The following is a 25,137-nucleotide window of genomic DNA, read 5'->3' as shown; positions in this document are numbered from 1 at the left end:
CACCCTCTTCATGATTTCCTCATGCTTCTTCTCCGTATAAAAGGTTACATCATGCGCATTTTCTATAGGGTTATCCTGGAAGCAGAGGACATCTCCCACCGTCAACTTCAAGGCTCCCATCAATATCGTTCTTGCAAAGGTATCTCTCCCGACTTGCTCCACCTCTTTATTCCTCCATGCAAAACACACCGTGTTGGTCAATCCAATCGCCGGGATCCCCTTCTCCATATTCTCCATTCCAAAACGACTTCCAAAAAAAACGAAAATTGCCACCAAAACAATAAACTTTCCTCCCTCCGGTCTTCCTTCGACCTTCTGACTCAGCGAGCTGTGGGGCACCTCGGTACCAAGCTTGATCTGAGCCAAAAGGCCGAGAAGCAATAACCCACAAATGGTACCCTGCAGCCGCCGGGCACCCGGGGGTCTCGGCAGACTTTGGCGGTTCGGCAAAAGGTGGCTCCCCCCCCCCCCCCACCCCTTCCCTGGCGACAGACAGACAGGCGGGTGTTTTATTTTTATTTTTTTAAAGTCGCTTATTCGTCTTTAAGTCACTAGCTCTTTACGCCTAGTGCGACGACTATTTGTTCAAAGCCCGGCAAATACGCCAGTCGTCGGGCTTGAACTCAATTGCCCTTAGCGACTACTTGGGAGTGGAAAAATACACCGCTCCGATTCTAAGTCAAATGCATGAGCAAAAAGTCTCTGCGGCGGCGGCGGCGTCATCATCTCTGTCAATTTCTCTTGAAACAAGATATAGCGGACTCTGCAAGAAGCAAAGCCCTTCCAAAAATACGTTGAACTCATGAGTGTTCCTCTCCACGGAAATCCTTAGTAAAAGGCGAAAGGCTTGTGCGTAATGAAGAGAAACCAGAGTCGTATGGAAGTCAGAGGCCGGTCGGGGCCCGAGACACACTGTGCACTCTAGGCCGGTAACTCGCGGGTGGGTGGTCACCCAACCCACTCTGCCAACTTTTCGAGGGCTGTGTGTGGGTAAAAAGTCAGTCAGTCAGTCAGTCAGTCAAACAGACAGACAGACACTCACTATCCTGGCCAACTTTTTTTTTTTTTTTAAGTAAAATGGCGGGAAACGGGGGGAACCCACGAAGAGCGCTTCGCCCTACTTTCACTTTGGATGTTTTTTTCCCTTTCTTTTTTCTTTCCTTGACAACGGGAGGAATGTGTGTTGCACCGTTCCCGGAGGTACTGCAATACCGGGTCGATGCGTGGAGCGGACGGAGCAAGCCCCATTTCCGACTCCCTGTTCGAAAAATCCATTTAATATGTAGTCCCCCGATGGGGGACGTATCAGATATTAAACTGATAAGAACAGATTTTTTCTTTTGGAAAAAGTTTTATTAGCACATTTCCTTTAAAACAGCTCATACATTTTTTTACATCATTTCATACACATAAAAACGGCAAGAGGCATAAAACACAGCATTTGAACATTACATTTAAATTTGTTAAAAAGTACATGTTGTTAAAACCAATGAAAACAACCATGAATAAAAGTACTTTTCTTGTAAAAACATCAAATCTGTAAAAGCCATTTAAAATGTGTACGAATGATTTAACAAAAGTAAAACATTTTTAAGACATGAAAAACATGTTAAAAAGTCACTTTGTTAAAAAGCTGTCTTCGGTCCTTTGTACAGGTGCGGGGTGAGTCCTTATCAAACTCGCCTCTGGATAAACTACCGTCCCATCCTTCGGGGCCCAGAGGAGATCCCTCCCCTAGGCGCATCGCCCTAGGCGCCGCAGCGCTGTCAGGCCGTGGCCGCCGGGACCTAGGGTGTTGTGGGGGACCCTTCACTTGGGGTCGAGGCCCCCTTTCTTCTGTACCACCCCAGGGCTTCCGTGGCTACCATAGCCACTGCCTGGGGGGTGGTCTCTATGTTCTTCGCTACCAGCAGGTTACGGGAGGACCACAGGGCGTCCTTCAGGCACGTGAGGGTGGGCCAGAGCTTGGTGAAGGCCTTCGATGGAATGGGCCTTCGGCCCACCCCGTACAGCACGAGCTGAGGCGTTAGGTCCTCCCCTGCTGGCAGACACGGAGTGATCAGGGGGCCTGCTTCCTTCCACAGGTCCCTGGCGGCTCTGCACTCACAGAGCAGGTGCCTCACCGACTCCTCTTGGCCGCAGCCTGGTCGGGGGCACGCGGGTGTTCTCGCCATGCCCCGTGAGTGCATGACGGCCCTGACCGGGAGGATCTCGTGGGCGACCATCCAGGACAGATCCCGGTGCCGATTCAGGAGAGCAGGATGGGCCACATTACGCCAAACCGTTGTGGGCTCGCCTATAGCAAGCCCGCGTACTGGACACACTGGTTCCCGATCCTGCACAAGAGAGAGAAGAGAGCGGTGTTTAGTTAAAACCGTGACTGCTTCTTTTTCCAGTTTAAAATGTCTTAAAAATTTCTGGAGCTGAGCGTAGTGAGTGGGGAGCAGGAAAGAGACTGGGGCTCGCAGGTCGACTGGGATCAGCCCCAGAGTCCTGAGGTAAGATCCCAGCCAGAACCGTGCGAGGGCCTGGGTCTTGTTGTTGGCCGGGGAGGTGGCAAGAGTGAGATGTAACGCTGTGTAGCGGCTGCCCAGGAACAAGTAGAGGTCAGGCAAGCCTTTCCCCCCCCTTGGACCTGGGCCTCTTAACCACCTCCCTCCTCAGCCTCTCCCACTTGCTCCCCCACAGGAAGTAGAACAGCATCCGCTCCAGGGCTAAAAGACTCCTTCGTGGGGGGATAAAAACAGAACTGATTAATAAAAGCACAGGTAAAATCACAGCTTTAATGATTAAAACCTTGCCCTCAAAAGTCAGCTGTCGTAGTCCCCAAAAACCCAGTCTCTGTCTTACTGTCCCCAGGATCCCATTCCAATTGCCGCTCCCTCCTCCCTCCCGGTCAAACTTTACCCCCAATACCCTTATGTCCGTCGTTTTGACCGTCAGTGGTAGTCTGGTCAAGTCTGGGTCTGCCCATGGTCCGAAAAATAGGGCCTCGGTCTTGTCTCTGTTCAGTCTCGCCCCAGAGGCTCGTCGGTCCTGTCCAGGGTCCTGTCGACGGTTAACCTGTCTAGGATCAGCGTGGCGCTAGCGGCACACCCCCCCCCCCCCCCACTGAAAAACCAGTGCCGCGAAATTCAAAAAAATTTTTTTTTTTAAATATTTAACTTTCACACATTAAAGTCCAATACAGCTAATGAAAGACACAGATCTTGTGAATCCAGTCAACATTTCCGGTTTTTAAAATGTTTTACAGGGAAGACACAATATGTAAAGATGTACATCTATTACCTAAAAACACATTAGCATAATCCACCATCTTTTATTTGTCCACCAACACCAGTAGCCATCACCAATTCGGCTAAACTAAGATATTTATAGCCCCTAACCAACAAAAAAACTCATTAGATGACAGTCTGATAACATATTTATGGTATGGGATAGGTTTTGTTAGAAAAAAGTGCATATTTCAGGTAGATGGCATAGTTTACAATTGCACCCACCATCACAAATGGACTAGAATAATTACAATGAGCAACGTGTTTACCTAACTACTAATCATCAAACATTTCGTAAAAATACACAGCATACACGAATCGAAAGACACAGATCCTGTGAATACAGACAATATTTCAGATTTTCTAAGTGTCTTACAGCGAAAACACAATAAATCGTTATATTAGCTTAGCACATAGCAATTAGCAGCCCAGCATTGATTCTAGCCAAAGTGAGCGATAAAAGTCAACATCGCCAAAAGATATTAATTTTTTCACTAACCTTCTCAGAATTCTTCCGATGACACTCCTGTAACATCACATTACAACATGCATATACAGTTTGATCGAAAATGTTTATATTTAGCCACCAAAATCATGGTTAGACAATGTGAAATGTAGACAAGCTGGTAAAGAAAAAGTCCTTGCGCCACTTAGACAGTGATCTACTCTTATACATAAATACTCATAAACGTGACTAAAAAATATAGGGTGGACAGGGATTGATAGACAATTTAATTCTTAATACAATTGCGTTATTACATTTTTTAATTTATCCTTACTTTTCAATACAGTTTGCGCCAAGCGAAGCTACGTCAAAAAACATGGCGTCCTAAGCCACTAAAATGTTTCGACAGAAACACGATTTATCATAATAAAAATGTCCTACCTTGAGCTGTTCTTCCATCAGTATCTTGGGCAAAGGATCCTTTCTTGGGAGAAATCGTCTTTTGGTGGAAAGCTGTCCTCTTGCCATGTGGAAATGTCAACTGCGTTCGGGATGAACTGAAAAGCGTGCCCAACTTTTCACATCGTTGCAAAAATAAATGTCCCAAAATCGCACTAAACGGATATAAATTGCTATAAAACGCTTTAAATTAACTACCTTATGATGTTTTTAACTCCTATAACGAGTGAAAAGATGACCGGAGAAATATAACAGGCTAAACTAACGCTTGGAACAGGTGCGCGCCGGTGTCCTCTAGGCTCATGACGCAGCTCCCAAAGAATGACTAGCTTCAGGGTTTTTTCATTTGTAGGGCCTGTGAACGCGCAATCGACCCCGTTGGAATCGTCATCACGTAAAGGCATCCAGGGGAAGACGTAAGAAGTGTCCGTGTAGTCATAGCAACGACAGTGCCCTTTTAACTGACTTCAGAAGAGTGGCCAACATTTCTCAAATCTGACTCCATGTCAGGGAAATTGCTGTAGAATGGGCTCTGTTCCACTTAGAGACAAAATTTCAACTCCTATAGAAACTATAGACTGTTTTCTATCCAATAATAATAATAATATGCATATTGTACGATCAAGGATTTTGTGGGAAGCCGTTTAAAAAATTAGCCAAATTAGCATAAATAGTCTAAACAGCGCCCCCATCCCCAACAGGATAAAAGGTCGGTACATAAAATGTTGACGTCGTCCATGTAAAAAACGCACTTGGCGGTCATCCCCCCCACTCCCCGGGATACCCACCCCACTGATCCGTTGGTCCCTTCTCAAGACCTGTGCCAGTGGTTCAATGCAGGCCACGAACAGAAGAGGAGATAAAGGACAGCCCTGACGGACGCCGCAGTGTACTCCCACCGCTTTTGACAGATGCCCATTTACGAGGATTTTGCTGGTGATGTTCCCGTACAGCAGTCCCACCCAAGCTAAAAACCTGTCCGGGAAACCCATTTTTTGCAGTACCTTAAAGAGGTATTGGTGCGAGACCCGATCAAAGGCTTTTTCAAAATCTAAATTTAGGACTACAAGTTGCATGTTTCTGTCTCTCGCATAACAGATGGCATCTCGGATCAGTATCAGGCTGTCCGTGATCTTCCTTCCGGGCACGGCACAGGTTTGGTCCGGGTGGATCACCTCCCCTAAAACAGAAGACATTCTGAGTGTTAAAACCTTAGTAAAAAGTTTACAGTCAAAATTTAAAAGGGTGATCGGTCTCCAGTTCTTCAGGTCAGTCCTGTCGTTTTTCTTATATAAAAGAGTCACGATCCCCACTCTAAAACTGTCAGGTAGTCTGTCCAGGTGTTCAAAGTCAGTAAAAACAGTCAGAAGTTCGTCGGCTAAAACATCCCAAAAGGTCAGATAAAACTCCAAAGGGAGGCCGTCCTCCCCCGGTGATTTACCCCTCTTAAAATGCTTCAGTCCTTTGTCGATTTCTGTCCTCGTCAGGTCTTTTGTCAGGTCGTCTGTGTTGGGTAGGGTCTTGTCGATGTAGGTTAAAATGTCCCCCATCGTCTTTTCGCATACCTCTTTTACCCCAAACAGTTCCACATAAAAATCCTCGACTACTTCTTTTATTCCCTCTGTTTTTAAAACCCCATCTTTATCTTTAAACCCGTCATTATCCTACCCTTACTAACTATTTTCTTAAAAAAGTACCTAGTGCACTTCTCCCCCTCTTCTAATTCCCTTTCTTTACTTCTTAAAATAACCCCCTTGCTTTTCTGTTCTGCTAAAAATACCATTTCCTTCTTTACTTCTTTTATTTCTTGGTTAAAATCAAGGCCCTGTTGGCATAAATTAAAATACCTTTCCAGTCGCTTTTGCAGTCCCACCATGCGTCTATCTTTTTCTCTGCTTTTTTTCTTTCCTATCTCTCTAAAGAAGGTCCTCGTCCTTCCCTTCACCATTTCCCACCACTGTGCTCGTGTGTCAAAAAGGTCCTGTAGCGTCTGCCACTGGCTGAACTGCTCCCGGTACTGACTAACTACTCTATCATCTTCTAAAAGGGAGCAGTTCAATTTCCAGGGCCCTCTTCCCACAGTCACACCCGAGGTTAGTGAAAGGGTGCACGTCAGCATTACGTGATCTGAGAAGAAAGCAGAGGTTATTCTAGCATCAGTTGGGGGACAGTCCCGGGTAAACAGATAATCAATGCGAGAGGCTCTGGTGCCGTCACCACTGGTCCAGGTGAAGCCCTCCTCTCTTGGATGCAGGGTTTTAAAACAGTCAGTCAGTTTAAAATCCCTACACAGCCCTTGCAATAAAACACTTGACCTGTCTACCTTAAAATCCTCTTCTGCCCCTCTCCTGTCTGCTCTACTTAAAACACAATTAAAATCCCCACCCACCACTAGAGGATCCCTCCCTAGCAGGTGGGACTGCATGTCTTCTAAAAGTGAGCACCGGTCATGTTTGTCGTTAAAACCATACACATTTAGCACTTTAAAATCCCTCCCCATAAAAGTACAATTGGCTAAAAGAGCTCGCCCGCCTACCACCACCGTGCTCCCCTTCACCAACACCTGTGGGGTCTTGATTAAAATGGCAACACCGTCGTTCTTGTTAAAATTGGAACCACTCCAAATGGAGGGCCCGTGCTGCCACTTGTCCTCCCATTTCCTGTAAGAAGATAAAAAGGGTAGACCACACTCCTGTAATAAAAACACGTCAGAGTTAAACCTTTCTAAAAAGGATAAAACCGACTGTGCTCTTGTTGCTGTTTTTACACTTCTAACATTTATGGTGGTGATTTTAAAAGCCATAAAAGGGGTGAGTAAAAACAGTGCTAAAAGAAAAGAAGACATTGAACAGTTAAAAGGGGGCTACTTTCCCAGGGAATTTTCTCTCTCCCTCCGGGGCAAGGGGGGGTGGCAGGGAGAGGAGGTTAAAACCGGACTTAAAAAGGAGATTTGATTGGGGGAGTTGGAGGGGAAGGTCCTGGATTCTTCCCCCCCTGGGAGCTCTCCCATTCCACCTTTCCTTTTTTCTCCTCACCCTGTTCGGGGTTAGAGAGCTCCTCTGCATTCTTTTTCGTGGGGGGAGGTGTTCCTCCAGAATCTCCCCTCCCTCTCCCGTGCCTTCTGACACCGTCTCCATACTGTCTGACCCACTTGGGGAGCTCTCACTCAAGACCTCTCCGGGGCCGTCTTTCTCGGCCCTTTCTCCTTCAGGGGTCACCTTAGTCTGGGGCAGGGGGATTGGGGTGGGGAGGGTTTTGTCCTCTCCTCCCACTTCTTCCACCACTGCACCTTCCGCGTCCTCTACTACGGCCACCGCCTCCACCACTGTCTCCTCCACCACTGTCTCCTCCACCACCACCTGCTCCACAACCACCTCCTCGGCAACTGCCTCGGTGACCACCACCTTCGGCCCTGACCTTATTGGCCCAGGAGTAGGGGCAGCCGCGGATGAGGTGGGACCGCTCGCCACAGAGGTTGCACGACCTTCCGTTCGTGCATTCCTCGTAGCGGTGGCCCACCTCCCGGCACTTCATGCAGACGACCTTCTTACAGGCCTCTGCAAGGTGGCCATGTTCACCACACTTACGGCACAGCTTGGGCTGGTCCTGGTAGTGAACATGGCCCCTGTTCTCTCCGAGGACTATGGTGGATGGGATGGCTTTCAACCCACCATAGCCCCCAGGATCCTCCCACTGCTGGACAGTGACCCTCCAGGCCCCTGTCCAGATCCCATCGGGATCTTTCACCTGGACCAGGGACCCCCTCACATTGCAGTACCTGCCCAGCCATACTGCAACGTCCTCCGGCTGTTATCCGTCAGCTTGGTCACCTCAAACATTGCTGTGAGGGACCCCTGAGTGTTCAGGGCATTCTGGAGTTCCCTCCAGAAATCTCTCGGGTAGCTGCCGCTGGCAAAACTGACATTGAAGCCCTTCCCATAGGCAAGGGCGAGGATGCAGTTTACCTGCGCGGGATGGAAACCGAGTTCCTTTTGGAGGAATTTTCTGGAGAAATCCAATCGGGATAACTACATTATTTTTCCTCCCTTCTCCTTTAAAAGGAGGCGCACTGCATGGTGCCTCCTCATGCCAGCCTGTGCTGCTGACATGATGGAGGCCCACTCCCTTTATAACCCAACACCAGTGAAAGGAGGGGGAGGGGAAGGGGAAAAAGGGGAGGGGGAAGGGGAAGGAAGAGGGGGGCGGGGGAAGGGAGAGGGGGTTGGGAGGAAGGGGGGAGGGGCGTAAGACAAACCGAGGATGCTAGCAGGCTCAGCTAGGCTAAGCTAACCAGGGCCTACCAGCACCACGGGACACACAACAACCTAACTAGCACAGCACCAAACTAATCTTGTCAACAATGGGAAAGGACACAAGGAGGGGATTATTATTATTATTTTTTTAAATAAATGTTTTAACAATGGGAAGGACACAAAGGGAGAGAAAAAAATAAACCATCCTCCATCTCCTTCACCTCTTTTTTATACTTTAAAACGTCCTTTTCATTTTCCCCCCTGTCCAACAAACCCCCTTTCTTCCTCACCAATTCTGCCAGTCTCCCATATAACAATCTATCCTCCTCCTCACTCCTCAAAATCATCTTATCTGAATTTTTCCCACCCACCTCCTCCTCTATCCCCTTCTCCTTCCTTTTCTCTCCTTTTCCCTCCTTCCCCTCTGTCCCAAACACCTCTTCTTCCATATCTACCTCCTCTGCCCCCTCCACCTCTCCTTCTTCCCCGGCCCCCTCTCCTTCTTTCCCATCTCTACCATCCTTCTCCCCATACAACCCCTTCTCCCTGACCACCTTCTCATACTCCATCTTCACCCTCTCCAATTCCCCCACCCTCCAGTCCTCTATCGGCCCCTTCACCCGTATCCTCTCCCTCATCATTTCTAGGACCTCCTCCTTCTGTTCCATATCCAACTCCTCCTCCTCTTCCTCTTCTTCTTCAACTTCTTCTTCTCCCATCCCCTCCTCTCCCTCTGTCCCATCCACCTCTCCTTCCATTTCAACCACCTCTCCTTCTGACCCGACCCTCATCTCCTCTTTCTCCTCTTCTCTCGCTGGCTCCTTCGATGCAGTTCCTCCCTCTCTTCCACCACCTTCTGCGCGCTGCTCTTTTCTTCTACCCCCATCCCCCGCTCTCTCTCCCCCCCAGCTGCAGACGCGTATGACTTCCGCCTCACCGGGCAGTCTCGCCACAGGTGCCCCACCGAACCACACCCGTGGCACGCCTTAGGCTCACTACAGTCCCTCGCCTCGTGCTCTACCGACCCACAGTACCTGCACTTCTTTCCGCTGCACGAGGCCGAGGTATGACCATAGGCCATACAACGCCTGCAAAATGGAGGCTGACGGGCATAAAATAATGTTCCCCTGTCAGCCCCCAGGGGGAACATAGCCGGAGGATGGAGGTTACCTCCCAGACCCCCTGGATCCTCCCTCAGAAGAGCCTGAAAACCTCTCCTCCCCGTCCAAAACCCAAGAGAGTCCTTGAGGTGCCTTGCTGAGGATATATTGTCCATGTATCTCCCCAGAAAACTCCTCACCTCCTCGTCCTTCACGTAGGGGTTATACATGGTAATGATTCCTATCAATAATTACCGCCCTCCTATCTCCGACCTTCTGACTCAGCGAGCTCTGGGGCACCTCGGTACCAAGCTTGATCTGAGCCAAAAGGCGATAACCCACAAATGGAACCCTGCAGCCGCCGAGCACCCGGGGGTCTCGGCAGACTTTGGCGGTTGGTTTGGCAAAAGGTGACGGCTCCTCCTCCTCCTCCCCCACCCACCCAACCTTTCCCTGGAGACAGTTTTTAGTGTTTTTTTTTTTTTTTTTTTTTTTTTTATGTCGCTAATTCGTCTTTAAGTCACTAGCTCATTACGCCTAGTGCGACGACTATTTCTTCAAAGCCCGGCTTGAACTCAATTGCCCTTAGCGACTACTTGGGAGTGGAAAAATACACCACTGCTCCGATTCTAAGTCAAATGCATGAGCAAAAAGTCTCTGCGGCGGCGTCGTCATTATCTCTGTCAATTTCTCTTGAAACAAGATATAGTGGGCTCTGCAAGAAGCAAAGCCCTTCCAAAAATACGTTGAACTCATGAGTGTTCCTCTCCACGGAAGTCTTTAGTAAAAGGCGAAAGGCTTGTGCGTAATGAAGAGAAACCAGAGTCGTATGGAAGTGAGGCCGGTCGGGGCCCGAGACACACTGTGCACGCTAGGCCGGTAACTCGCGGGTGGGTGGTCACCCAACCCACTCTGCCAACTTTTCGAGGGCTGTGTGTGGGTAAAAAGTCAGACAGACACAGACAGACAGACACTATCCTGGCCAACGTTTTTTTTTTTTAAGTAAAATGGCGGGAAACGGGGGAACCCACGAAAAGCGCTTCGCCCTACTTTCACTTTGGATCTTTCTTATTTTTCCTTTCTTTCTGCTGCTAGCTGTTTAGATAGCTTTGTGTCTTTTTTATTCTTGACGGGAGAATTGTGTTACACCGTTCCCGGAGGTACTGCAATACCGGGTCGATGCGTGGAGCGGACGGAGCAAGCCCCATTTCCGACTCCCTGTTCGAAAAATCCATTTAATATGTAGTCCCCCGATGGGGGACGTATCAGATATTAAACTGATAAGAACAGATGATTCAAAGTTTTTATTCATCTTTTCATACATTCTAGACGGTGAACACATTCCCTCATTTATAACATACCCCCTCAACCTTTTTTCAGCCCAACAAAACACTGGTTTTCAACTCGTTGTACACACCACTTCATCACATTCCCATCATCTATTTTACAGTTGAAATACCCGTTTGTCAAAACATTTTGCCACCGACTGACATTCTATGATCCAACATGCGCTTGACCCTCGTTCTTTTGCGTGGGACCCCAGCAAAACAAAAACCTACACTGTACCTCACTAAAAACCCTCACAATCCCACAACAGCCAACAAAAACTCCCATCTATGACCCACCTATCTGGCCAGCCCTAGCCCCCCTTTCCACCTCTCTAGGGCGGCATGATGACCCCACTTCCTCTCCTCCCTCCTTATCCTTCCTCTCAAATCTCCCTCCACTCGCCTCACTATTCCCTCCACCCCACAGATTGCCCCTGACTTAACTAACACTTGCCTGGCATCCCACAGCCCTTGTTTAAACAGGCTGACGATCAGTCACAACAAAAACCGTTCCCTCCTCACCCCTCCTGCTCTCCCTATTCCTCTCTACACCCTCGCCCATGTTATAACAAAATCCCCCTTAACTCTACTTAGTATACCCTGTGCCCTGGCCCACACTACTCCAGCGAAGGCACAGTCCCAGTACATGTGACGTATCGTCTCCTCCCCAACGCAAGTTGGTCTCGGACACTGAGGGGACCGTGCCAATCTATGCCGGTACATGATTGATCTTACCGGTAAGCACTTGTGGAGGCTTAACCAGTTTAGATCCTTGAGGCGATTGTCTAGACCCCGCACCTGTATGTTCTCCCAGACCACAGCAGGGGCCCCCACCACTGGGGCCGCACTAACACTCCGTCTAACCTCCTCGTACAGGTGTCTGTGATCCAAACCTACTCGGGCAACTTCAACCTCGGGATGCGCACGCAGCCACTTCGCCGCATGACTGAAGTGCCACGACAGCTGTTCCGCCCGAGGACCCGTGTTGGACCACACCATTATGCTCCTCGCCTGGTACGAGAAAAACACCCGCAGAAAGTATCCGGAGGGATGAATCACAGGATTTGCGAGTTCATTCAACAAAAACGACACAAAAATCGAGTCCAACTTGAGTGGGAAATGTGGAACCCCCCTCCCACCCTCCCCGATGGATGAGAGCATGCGAGCCCTGGCGACATACTCATACCTGCCCCCCCACATGAACTGAAACACGAGCCTTACTAGCCCCCTCCTCATGCTCGCTGGCAATGGATAGACGTATGCCAAGTACAGGAGGGAAGGCAGTACATCCACCTTCAGTACCAGGACCTTGCCCAAGAAAGACAAAGATCTGGCCTTCCACATTGCCAGCTTCCTCTGAACCACAGCCACCCTCATGTTCCAGTTCAGTGTCGCAGAGCCGAAGGTCTCAAAATGGACCCCAAGAATCCTCAGGGCCCCATTACAGAGAGATAGTCCTCCGGGCACGTCCGTCCTGCCCCGCCATCTGCCGAAAAACTTAACCTGTTGGGGATGGGGGCGCTGTTTAGACTATTTATGCTAATTTGGCTAATTTTTTAAACGGCTTCCCACAAAATCCTTGATCGTACAATATGCATATTATTATTATTATTGGATAGAAAACAGTCTATAGTTTCTATAGGAGTTGAAATTTTGTCTCTAAGTGGAACAGAGCCCATTCTACAGCAATTTCCCTGACATGGAGTCAGATTTGAGAAATGTTGGCCACTCTTCTGAAGTCAGTTATAAGGGCACTGTCGTTGCTATGACTATACGGACACTTCTTACGTCTTCCCCTGGATGCCTTTACGTGATGACGATTCCAACGGGGTCGATTGCGCGTTCACAGGCCCTACAAATGAAAAAACCCTGAAGCTAGTCATTCTTTGGGAGCTGCGTCATGAGCCTAGAGGACACCGGCGCGCACCTGTTCCAAGCGTTAGTTTAGCCTGTTATATTTCTCCGGTCATCTTTTCACTCGTTATAGGAGTTAAAAACATCATAAGGTAGTTAATTTAAAGCGTTTTATAGCAATTTATATCCGTTTAGTGCGATTTTGGGACATTTATTTTTGCAACGATGTGAAAAGTTGGGCACGCTTTTCAGTTCATCCCGAACGCAGTTGACATTTCCACATGGCAAGAGGACAGCTTTCCACCAAAAGACGATTTCTCCCAAGAAAGGATCCTTTGCCCAAGATACTGATGGAAGAACAGCTCAAGGTAGGACATTTTTATTATGATAAATCGTGTTTCTGTCGAAACATTTTAGTGGCTTAGGACGCCATGTTTTTTGACGTAGCTTCGCTTGGCGCAAACTGTATTGAAAAGTAAGGATAAATTAAAAAATGTAATAACGCAATTGTATTAAGAATTAAATTGTCTATCAATCCCTGTCCACCCTATATTTTTTAGTCACGTTTATGAGTATTTATGTATAAGAGTAGATCACTGTCTAAGTGGCGCAAGGACTTTTTCTTTACCAGCTTGTCTACATTTCACATTGTCTAACCATGATTTTGGTGGCTAAATATAAACATTTTCGATCAAACTGTATATGCATGTTGTAATGTGATGTTACAGGAGTGTCATCGGAAGAATTCTGAGAAGGTTAGTGAAAAAATTAATATCTTTTGGCGATGTTGACTTTTATCGCTCACTTTGGCTAGAATCAATGCTGGGCTGCTAATTGCTATGTGCTAAGCTAATATAACGATTTATTGTGTTTTCGCTGTAAGACACTTAGAAAATCTGAAATATTGTCTGTATTCACAGGATCTGTGTCTTTCGATTCGTGTATGCTGTGTATTTTTACGAAATGTTTGATGATTAGTAGTTAGGTAAACACGTTGCTCATTGTAATTATTCTAGTCCATTTGTGATGGTGGGTGCAATTGTAAACTATGCCATCTACCTGAAATATGCACTTTTTTCTAACAAAACCTATCCCATACCATAAATATGTTATCAGACTGTCATCTAATGAGTTTTTTTGTTGGTTAGGGGCTATAAATATCTTAGTTTAGCCGAATTGGTGATGGCTACTGGTGTTGGTGGACAAATAAAAGATGGTGGATTATGCTAATGTGTTTTTAGGTAATAGATGTACATCTTTACATATTGTGTCTTCCCTGTAAAACATTTTAAAAACCGGAAATGTTGACTGGATTCACAAGATCTGTGTCTTTCATTAGCTGTATTGGACTTTAATGTGTGAAAGTTAAATATTTTAAAAAAATATTTTTTTTGAATTTCGCGGCACTGGTTTTTCAGTGGGGGGGGGGGGGGGTGTGCCGCTAGCGCCACGCTGATCCTAGACAGGTTAACAGACGACTTGGCGAGGTTAAGGACCGCTCCCGACGCGCGGGTAAAGTCTCCAATTATGTCCAGAGACCTTAGCAGGCACGAGTCCTTGCACAAAAGCAAAGTGGTGTCATCTGCGTACTGTGTCACCTTAACACGCAAACCGCCGCTCCCAGGGACTAACAAACCCTCCACCCCTACGTCAGCCCTAATGGCAGCCGCTAGGGGCTCCATATAGAGCACGAAAAGGAGTGCCGAGAGCGGGCATCCCTGCCTTACCCCTGAGGAGAGGCCGAACACGACACCCAGATGGCTGTTAATGCTCACCCGGCACCCCGCTCCCACATACAACACCTTGATCCACTTTATAAAGCGATCGCCAAACCCTAACCTACCTAGTACTCTGAAAAGAAAAACCCTACTGACGCGATCAAAAGCCTTTGCCTGATCAAGCGCCGCTACCATTAAAGGTAGACTTCTATCCTCAACCCAGGCGATGGAGTCCCTGATCAATTGGAGGTTCCACCTAATGGAACGGCCCTCCACCCCACACGTTTGATCCTCATGGACAACGTAGGGAAGGGCTCTGCGTAAACGGTCTGCCATGACCTTAGCTAGTATCTTATAATCTACGCACAGCATGGTCAAAGGCCGCCAGTTGCTAAGGTCGGCGGCGTCTCCCTTCTTGTAGAGGAGGGACAGCACACCTACAGCCATTGACCTGCCCGGGACACCAGTCTCGAGAACCGCCGTCAGGACTTCGAGGACCACCGGTCCAAGCATACCCCAAAATTTTAGGTAAAACTCCGCCGGCAGCCCATCCATCAATCAATCAATGAATCAATTTTATTTTATATAGCCCTTCGTACATCAGATAATATCTCGAAGTGCTGTACAGAAACCCAGCCTAAAACCCCAAACAGCTAGAATGCAAGTGTAGAAGCACGGTGGCTAGGAAAAACTCCCTAGAAAGGCCAAAACCTAGGAAGAAACCTAGAGAGGAACCAGGCTATGAGGGGTGGCCAGTCCTCTTCTGTCTGTGCCGGGTGGAGATTATAACAGAACTATGCCAAGATGTTCAAAAATGTTCATAAGTGACAAGCATGGTCAAATAATAATCATGAATAATTTTCAGTTGGCTTTTCATAGCTGATCATTAAGAGTTGAAAAACAACAGGTCTGGGACAGGTGGCGGTTCCATAACCGCAGGCAGAACAGCTGAAACTGGAATAGCAGCAAGGCCAGGCGGACTGGGGACAGCAAGGAGTCACCACGGGCGGCAGTCCCGACGCATGGTCCTAGGGCCCAGGTCCTCCGAGAGAAGGAGAAAATTAGAGAGAGCCAAGATTTTCAAAATGTTCATAAATGACAAGCATGGTCAAATAATAATCAGGAATAAATCTGTTGGCTTTTCATAGCCGATCATTAAGAGTTGAAAACAGCAGGTCTGGGACAGGTAGGGGTTCCATAACCGCAGGCAGAAGAGTTGAAACTGGAATAGCAGCAAAGCCAGGCGGACTGGGGGCAGCAAGGAGTCACCACGGCCGGTAGTCCCGACGTATGGTCCTAGGGCTCAGGTCCTCCGAGAGAAAGAGAGAAGGAGAAAATTAGAGAGAGCCAAGATTTTCAAAATGTTCATAAATGACAAGCATGGTCAAATAATAATCAGGAATAAATCTCAGTTGGCTTTTCATAGCCGATCATTAAGAGTTGAAAACAGCAGGTCTGGGACAGGTAGGGGTTTCGTAACCGCAGGCAGAAACAGTTGAAACTGGAATAGCAGCAAGGCCGGGCGGACTGGGGACAGCAAGGTGTCAGCATGCCCGGTAGTCCTGACGTATGGTCCTAGGGCTCAGGTTCTCAGAGAGAAAGAGAGAACGAGAGAGAGCATACTTAAATTCACACAGGACACTGGATAAGACAGGAGAAGTACTCCAGGTATAACCAACTGACCCTAGCCCCCCGACACATAAACTACTGCAGCATAAATACTGGAGGCTGAGACAGGAGCGGTCAGGAGACACTGTGGCCCCATCCGAAGAAACCCCCGGACAGGGCCAAACAGGAAGGATATAACCCCACCCACTCTGCCAAAGCACAGCCCCCACACCACTAGAGGGATATCCTCAACCACCAACTTACAATCCTGAGACAAGGCCGAGTATAGCCCACAAAGGTCTCCACTACAGCACAACCAAGGGGGGGCGCCAACCCAGACAGGAAGTTCACGTCAGTAACTCAACCCACTCAAGTGACGCACCCCTCCTAGGGACGGCATGAAAGAGCACCAGCAAGCCAGTGACTCAGCCCCAGTAACAGGGTTAGAGGCAGAGAATCCCAGTGGAGAGAGGGGAACCGGCCCTGGAGAGACAGCAAGGGCGGTTCGTTGCTCCAGAGCCTTTCCGTTCACCTTCACACTCCTGGGCCAGACTACACTCAATCATATGACCTACTGAAGAGATAAGTCTTCAGTAAAGACTTAAAGGTTGAGACCGAGTCTGCGTCTCTCACATGGGTAGGCAGACTGTTCCATAAAAATGGAGATCTATAGGAGAAAGCCCTGCCTCCAGCTGTTTGCTTAGAAATTTTAGGGACAATTAGGAGGCCTGCGTCTTGTGACCGTAGCGTACGTGTAGGTATGTACGGCAGGACCAACTCGGAAAGATAGGTAGGAGCAAGCCCATGTAACGCTTTATAGGTTAACAGTAAAACCTTGAAATCAGCCCTTGCCTTAACAGGAAGCCAGTGTAGGGAAGCTAGCACTGGAGTAATATGATCCAATTTCTTGGTTCTAGTCAGGATTCTAGCAGCCGTATTTAGCACTAACTGAAGTTTATTTAGTGCTTTATCCGGGTAGCCGGAAAGTAGAGCATTGCAGTAGTCTAACCTAGAAGTAACAAATGCATGGATTAATTTTTCTGCATCAATTTTGGACAGACAATTTCTGATTTTTGCAATGTTACGTAGATAGAAAAAAGCTGTCCTTGAAACAGTCTTGATATGTTCGTCAAAAGAGAGATCAGGGTCAAGAGTAACGCCGAGGTCCTTCACAGTTTTATTTGAGACGACTTTACAACCATCAAGATGAATTGTCAGATTTAACAGAAGATCTCTTTGTTTCTTGGGACCTAGAACAAGCATTTCTGTTTTGTCCGAGTTTAAAAGTAGAAAGTTTTCAGCCATCCACTTATGTCTGAAACACAGGCTTCTAGCGAGGGCAATTTTGGGGCTTCACCATGTTTCATTGAAATGTACAGCTGTGTGTCATCCGCATAGCAGTGAAAGTTAACATTATGTTTTCGAATGACATCCCCAAGAGGTAAAATATATAGTGAAAACAATAGTGGTCCTAAAACGGAACCTTGAGGAACACCGAAATGTACAGTTGATTTGTCAGAGGACAGACCATTCACAGAGACAAACTGATATCTTTCCGACAGGTAAGATCTAAACCAGGCCAGAACTTGTCCGTGTAGACCAATTTGGGTTTCCAGTCTCTCCAAAAGAATGTGGTGATCGATGGTGTCAAAGGCAGCACTAAGGTCTAGTAGCACGAGGACAGATGCAGAGCCTCGGTCTGACGCCATTAAAAGGTAATTTACCACCTTCACAAGTGCAGTCTCAGTGCTATGATGGGGTCTAAAACCAGACTGAAGCATTTCGTATACATTGTTTGTCTTCAGAAAGGCAGTGAGTTGCTGCGCAACAGCTTTTTCTAAAATTTTTGAGAGGAATGGAAGATTCGATATAGGCCGATAGTTTTTTTATATTTTCCGGGTCAAGGTTTGGCTTTTTCAAGAGAGGCTTTATCACTGCCACTTTTAGTGAGTTTGGTACACATCCGGTGGATAGAGAGCTGTTTATTATGTCAACATAGGAGGGCCAAGCACAGGAAGCAGCTCCTTCAACAGTTTAGTAGGAATAGGATCCAGTATGCAGCTTGAAGGTTTAGAGGCCATGATTATTTTCATCATTGTGTCAAGAGATATAGTACTAAAACACTTAAGTGTCTCTCCCGATCCCAGGCCCTCGCAGAGCTGTGCAGATCCAGGACAGCTAAGCCCTGGAGGAATACGCAGATTCAAAGAGGAGTCCGTAATTTGCTTTCTAATGGTCATGATCTTTTCCTCAAAGAAGTTCATGAATTTATTACTGCTGAAGTGAAAGCCATCCTCTCTTGGGGAATGCTGCTTTTTAGTTAGCTTTGCAACAGTATCAAAAAGAAATTTTGGATTGTTCTTATTTTCCTCGATTAAGTTGGAAAAGTAGGATGATCGAGCAGCAGTGAGGGCTCTTCGGTACTGCACGGTACTGTCTTTCCAGCTAGTCGGAAGACTTCCAGTTTTGTGTGGCGCCATTTCCGTTCCAATTTCCTGGAAGCTTGCTTCAAAGCTCGGGTATTTTCTGTATACCAGGGAGCTAGATTCTTATGACAAATGTTTTTCGTTTTTAGGGGTGCAACTGCATCTAGGGTATTGCGCAAGGTTAAATTGAGTTCCTCAGTTAAGTGGTTAACTGATTTTTGTCCTCTGACGTCCTTGGGTAGGCAGCAGGAGTCTGGAAGGGCATCAAGGAATTTTTGTGTTGTCTGAGAATTTATAGCACGACTTTTGATGCTCCTTGGTTGGGGTCTGAGCAGATTATTTGTTGCGATTGCAAACGTAATAAAATGGTGGTCCGATAGTCCAGGATTATGTGGAAAAACATTAAGATCTACAACATTTATTCCATGGGACAAAACTAGGTCCAGAGTATGACTGTGGCAGTGAGTAGGTCCAGAGACATGTTGGACAAAACCCACTGAGTCGATGATGGCTCCGAAAGACTTTTGGAGTGGGTCTGTGGACTTCTCCATGTGAATATTAAAATCCCCAAAAATTAGAATATGATCTGCTATGACTACAAGGTCTGATAGGAATTCAGGAAACTCAGAGAGGAACGCTGTATATGGCCCAGGAGGCCTGTAAACAGTAGCTATAAAAAGTGATTGAGTAGGCTGCATAGATTTCATGACTAGAAGCTCAAAAGACGAAAACGCCATTTTTTTTTTTGTAAATTGAAATTTGCTATCGTAGATGTTAGCAACATCTCCGCCTTTGCGGGATGCACGGGGGATATGGTCACTAGTGTAACCACGAGGTGAGGCCTCATTTAACACAGTAAATTCATCAGGCTTAAGCCATGTTTCAGTCAGGCCAATCACATCAAGATTATGATCAGTGATTAGTTCATTGACTATGACTGCCTTTGAAGTGAGGGATCTAACATTAAGTAACCCTATTTTGAGATGTGAGGTATCACGATCTCTTTCAATAATGGCAGGAATGGAGGAGGTCTTTATCCTAATAAGATTGCTAAGGCGAACACCGCCATGTTTAGTTTTGCCCAACCTAGGTCGAGGCACAGACACAGTCTCAATGGGTATGGCTGAGCTGACTACACTGACTGTGCTATTGGCAGACTCCACTAAGCTGGCAGGTTGGCTAACAGCCTGCTTGCCTGGCCTGCACCCTATTTCATTGTGGGGCTAAAGGAGTTAGAGCCCTATCTATGTTGGTAGATAAGATGAGAGCACCCCTCCAGGTAGGATGGAGTCCGTCACTCCTTAGCAGGTCAGGCTTGGTCCTGTTTGTGGGTGAGTCCCAGAAAGAGGGCCAATTATCTACAAATTCTATCTTTTGGGAGGGGCAGAAAACAGTTTTCAACCAGCGATTGAGTGCTGAGACTCTGCTGTAGAGCTCGTCACTCCCCCTAACTGGGAGGGGGCCAGAGACAATTACTCGATGCCGACACATCTTTCTAGCTGATTTACACGCTGAAGCTATGTTGCACTTGGTGACCTCTGACTGTTTCATCCTAACATCGTTGGTGCCGACGTGGATAACAATATCTCTATACTCTCTACACTCGCCAGATTTAGCTTTAGCCAGCACCATCTTAAGATTAGCCTTAACGTCGGTAGCCCTGCCCCCTGGTAAACAGTGTATGATCGCTGGGTGATTCGTTTTGAGTCTAATACTGCGGGTAATGGAGTCGCCAATGACTAGGGTTTTCAATTTGTCAGAGCTAACGGTGGGAGCCTTCGGCGTCTCAGACCCCGTAACGGGAGGAGTAGAGACAAGAGAAGACTCAGACTCCGACTCGCTACATAATGGGGAAAACCGGTTGAAAGTTTCTGTCGGCTGAATGAGCGACACCTGTTGAGCATTCCAACAGCATTTCCCTCCAGAAGCCATGAGAAAGTTGTCCGGCTGCGGGGACTGTGCGGGGGGATTTATACTAACGTTACTATCTGTACTTACTGGTGGCACAGACGCTGTTTCTTCCTTTCCTACACTGAAATTACCCTTGCCTAACGATTGCGTCTGAAGCTGGGCTTGCAGCACAGCTATTTTCGCCGTAAGGCGATCGTTCTCCTGTATATTATGAGTACAGCGACTGCAATTAGAAGACATCATGTTAATGTTACTACTTAGCTTCGGCTGTTGAAGGTGTTGACGAACCATGTCCAGATAAAGCGTCCGGAGTGAAAAAGTTGAATGAGGGAAAAAAGTTGCGATGGAAAAACTAAAAATATAAACGGTAATTAAAAACAGAAACAAAACAAAAAACGTAAAGTTGTCAGCTAGCAAAGTAAAGTAAAGTTGGCAGCAAAACGCACAGCAACAAAACGCACAGCAACACGTCTGCAGATTCAACAGGAAGTGACGGCACAAATCACCTTCCCTTTCCCCATCCTCTTGAGGGCGTTCTCCACCTCCTCTAGTGTTATCGGGGCCTCCATCACCCCCTTCTAATGTCCTCCGGCACACGCCGGGACAAATGTTCTAAAAACATGGTTCCCTGCTCTTCCTCTACTACCCTCTCCTGAAAAAACTCCCGGAAATGGTCAGTTGCCACCCTGACCATCTGAGCCGGCTCCCTGACCATCCTACCCTGTCTCTCTCACCGCATAAAAAACCTGTCTTGCTGCTTTTCCCTAACTGATTTAAAAAACACTGCTGAGCATGTCTCATTCTGCTCTATGAAATCTGAGTGTGCACGCTGCAGGAAAGCCCGGGCCTTCCTCTCATGCACCTCCCTGATTTGAGCCTTGAGGCTGGTTGCACGCTCCATGTCCATTGAGCTTCCGAGGTTGCCAGCCTCGTACTCTAGCTCAAGTAACCGTTGGAGCTGCCCCACCTCCCTTCTCTCCTCTCTTACCTTCCTGTTACAATACCCACAAATAAAAACCCTAATCCTGCCTTTGGCTATCTCCCACCACTCCAAAACCCCTCCGCACATAGGTTGGAGACCCTCAAGCCCTCGAAAAAAAACACAGAAATTGTTGACGAAATCTCGCTCCTCCAGGATGTCCCGGTCAAGCTTCCAGAAACCCCTACCAAAAAGGCTGACCGGCGCTTTGACCCTAAGGAGGACCCCGTCGTGATCCGAGAAAAACACAGGCAGCAACCGCCCAGACAAAAGCCCCATGGATTTAGGTAGAAAGACTTAGTCCAGCCTCCGCACAACCCCCCGGGAATTACGCCACGTGGGGCCCGCCAACGCCGGGGCAGTGTTAAGGCCACCATCCACCAGACCATGACTTGCCATAAGTCCGGTGATGGCCCCTACACTACCATCTGCTACCCCTCCTAGATCTACATTAAAATCCCCTCCCACCACTAAAACCCTGTTTGTGGCACACAGCGGTGCCAGCAGCTCCACCATCTCCCTTCTCTCTGGCACCGTCTTTGGCCCGTATACCCCTATAACCCTTAGCCTAAAATCCCCTAATCCTATGTCTACCCCCAAAACCCTCCCCTGCATTGCTATGTGTATTCCCTCTACCTTCACCTCCCTTGTGCCAAACAAAATCCCAACCCCCACTGAGTGGACTCCCCCCACACTCCACACTGACTTCCCTTTATCCCACTCTTTTTTAAACTGCTCCACATCCCCCCCAGCTCTCAAATGCACCTCCTACAAAAAGTAAAATCTATGTTGGCTAACCAACTAAACACTGCCCTTCTTTTTATCGGGTCCCTCAGACCTCGAACATTCATTGTCATTATTTGGATGTCCGCCATTTACCCTAAATAAGGAAGATCTGAAACCCTGTTCAGCAGTCCTCCACTTACCCTGTCCTATTGGTACAGATCCTCCTCCAACAGGGGTCCCACTCCTACATCTTCGGAGGCTCCCCCAACCCTCCCACCTCCCCACCCTGCAACTCCCAAAACCCTGGGAATGGGGTGGGGATAGGGAGTCCCGGCATCCCAGAAATAGCCTGAGACACCCCATCCCCTGATGGCATAAACAGTGCCTCTGACGACTGCATCCCCTCCATTGTGAAAACCGGGAGACCCCCGTACAAAACCTCTTGATCCTCCCTCTCCGTGGTTTCTCCACCCACTCTCCTCTCCTCCCGGGTACCCCAGACCATGGGGTAACTGACTGGGATGTGGGGATCCGGTGACCCAGACATGTCCTGAGACACCCCATCTCCCGCTGGCTTTCCCAGCACTTGTCTCCCGCTCTACCTCCATCTGGCTGAGTGGGATGGATGATTCTGTCAAACTGGGGGGAACGACCTCAGTAGCACTCTCTTCCTTCCCGCTCTGGCCCTCTCCCAGCTCAATCAAGGTCCTCTTCTTCTTCCTCCTCCGTGTTTCCCCTCTGTCAGAAAGAACCCTTTATTCCTCCCTGGTCTTCTGTTCTGTGGAGGCTACCCTCTTTTGTCCTGGGGTTGCCGGTAAGGGCGGTATGGACACCCATTCCTCGTTCCTTGTTTGCGTGCCCTCGAGCTCGCCCATCATCTCCCCCAAACTGGCCCCTACCCCTTCCTCTATGGACGCTGTGTCAAGGGACGAGCCCATCTCCCCTGTTGCTCCCCCCTCCTCTACTTGTTGCTTGCTTTTCGGTGACTTACCCTCTTCCATCTGTGTCTCCGGGACCACCCCCAGACCCACAGAGGTCCCCTCTCCCACATCAGGCTGACCCCCGACTTGTGGCGCTTGCAAGGACACGGGTGGCTCATCTTTTTCTCCCCTTGAACTCCTCTTTGCTTCCTCATCTCGACTGTGGCCTAGGCCACCTTCCCTTCCCTTCTCCTCCTCCTCCATGCCTTTTCCTCTTTTCATCCTTTCCCCGGCTGCTGCTGCCGCGTACGAGCCTTGCCTCCCCGGGCACTCCCTGTACAGGTGTTGTCTGCTACCACACCCATGGCACTCTTTTGGCGCTGTGCAATCCTTGCCCTCGTGTTCCACCGATTGGCAGAAACTTCTGCGCACTACATGCAGCTGTTACGTGCCCATATTCTCTGCATTTCTTACAGTACGGAGGTTGGCGGGTGTAAAAAAGCATCCCTCTATCCGAACCCAGCGAGAAACTTGCCGGGGGATGGAGGAACCCATCAAAACCTCCCTGATCCGGCCTAAGGAGCACCTGAAATTGGCGTCTGCCGGTCCAAAACCCCAGGGAATCTTTTACGTAGCTTGCCCCTGATGTGACTTCGCAGAAACGACTCAGGCATTCTCTTATTGCGATATCCGCCACATGGGGGTTGTACATATGTACATTAATTACCCTAAAATTCGTTTTCGCCAGGCACGTCACTTGGAACAACAACAGCGGCCTCTCCCCAGCCCCAGCCTTAGCTCGGTCCATCATTGCATCACACATACCTTCAGTGTGGAAAGTCACGTCGTAAGCCTCCTCCATCGCATTTCCCTGGAGACACATCACCTCCTGTACTCGAAGCTTCAGAGCCCCCATCAGCACTGTTCTTGCAAAGGTGTCCCTCGGCATCCGTCCCTCATTCTCCTTCCACGCAAAACGTATCGTGTTTTTGAGTCCAGTCCTAGGGACAGACCCACCTCCACCTTTAGCGTTTGCCATCTCTTCCCGGAGAAAACCTGCAGGTTCCAAAATTTTTCTTATAAAGAAAATAAACCTGCCCTTTACGCCCTCCTACCTTCGACCCTTGACCCATAGAGCTTTGAGGCACCGCAGTACCGAGCTTGTATCTGAGCCAAAAGGCCGAGAAGCGATAACCCACAAATGGAACCCTGCAGCCGCCGGGCACCCGGGGGTCTCGGCAGACTTTGGCGGTTGGTTTGGCAAAAGGTGGCGGCTCCTCCTCCTCCCCCACCCACCCAACCTTTCCCTGGCGACAGACAGGCGGGTGTTTTTTTTTTTTTTTTTTTAAGTCGCTAATTCGTCTTTAAGTCACTAGCTCTTTACGCCTAGTGCGACGACTATTTGTTCAAAGCCCGGCAAATACGCCAGTCGTCGGGCTTGAACTCAATTGCACTTAGCGACTACTTGGGAGTGGAAAAATACAGCGCACCGATTCTAAGTCAAACGCATGAGCAAAAAGTCTCTGCGGCGGCGGTGGCGGCGGCGTCATCATCTCTGTCAATTTCTCTTGAAACAAGATATAGCGGCCTCTGCAAGAAGCAAAGCCCTTCCAAAAATACATTGAACTCATGAGTGTTCCTCTCCACGGAAGTCTTTAGTAAAAGGCGAAAGGCTTGTGCGTAATGAAGAGAAACCAGAGTCTTATGGAAGTCAGAGGTCGGTCGGGCCCGTGACACACTGTGCACTCTAGGCCGGTAACTCGCGGGTGGGTGGTCACCCAACCCACTCTGCCAACTTTTCGAGGGCTGTGTGTGGGTAGAAAGTCAGTCAGACAGACAGACACTATCCTGGCCAACGTTTTTTTTCAGTCAGTGACCCCGGGCAGTTCCGAGTTGATTGCCCGTGTCTGTGTGTGGGTCAGAGTGGCCCCGGCAGCGTTAGCAAGGTGTATGTTGTAACCCTCCTGCCCCTGTGTGGGCGGGGTCATAGTGACGTCAGAGGGGTCAGAGTGACCCCGGCGGCGTTAGCAAGGTGTATGTTGTAACCCTCCCCTCCTACCCCTGTCTGAGCTGGGTCGGAGTGACCCGGGGCCTGTGTTAGGAGTTGTTTCCCTCTGTCTGGGCCGGGTCAAAGT

At 48.4% G+C, this 25,137-nt stretch overlaps 3 non-coding genes and 2 pseudogenes across 3 annotated transcripts; all 5 read right to left on the bottom strand.

The window, feature by feature from the left end:
- Positions 1-760: 760 nt before the first annotated feature.
- LOC129847651 (U5 spliceosomal RNA) lies at positions 761-876 on the bottom strand. Its single transcript, XR_008758456.1, has one exon. It is a non-coding gene; the product is annotated as a U5 spliceosomal RNA (small nuclear RNA).
- Positions 877-1,178: 302 nt separating this feature from the next.
- On the bottom strand, positions 1,179-1,354 carry LOC129847652 (U2 spliceosomal RNA; annotated as a pseudogene).
- An 8,889-nt stretch (positions 1,355-10,243) lies between these two features.
- LOC129847648 (U5 spliceosomal RNA) lies at positions 10,244-10,360 on the bottom strand. Its single transcript, XR_008758454.1, has one exon. It is a non-coding gene; the product is annotated as a U5 spliceosomal RNA (small nuclear RNA).
- Positions 10,361-10,670: 310 nt separating this feature from the next.
- LOC129847654 (U2 spliceosomal RNA) lies at positions 10,671-10,837 on the bottom strand (annotated as a pseudogene).
- A 13,751-nt stretch (positions 10,838-24,588) lies between these two features.
- LOC129847650 (U5 spliceosomal RNA) lies at positions 24,589-24,705 on the bottom strand. Its single transcript, XR_008758455.1, has one exon. It is a non-coding gene; the product is annotated as a U5 spliceosomal RNA (small nuclear RNA).
- Between the last annotated feature and the right edge of the window lie 432 nt (positions 24,706-25,137).

Source organism: Salvelinus fontinalis, unplaced genomic scaffold, assembly GCF_029448725.1.
Source record: "Salvelinus fontinalis isolate EN_2023a unplaced genomic scaffold, ASM2944872v1 scaffold_0911, whole genome shotgun sequence".
Taxonomy (NCBI): Eukaryota; Metazoa; Chordata; class Actinopteri; order Salmoniformes; family Salmonidae; genus Salvelinus; species Salvelinus fontinalis.
This window is presented reverse-complemented; position numbering and strand designations above follow the sequence as displayed.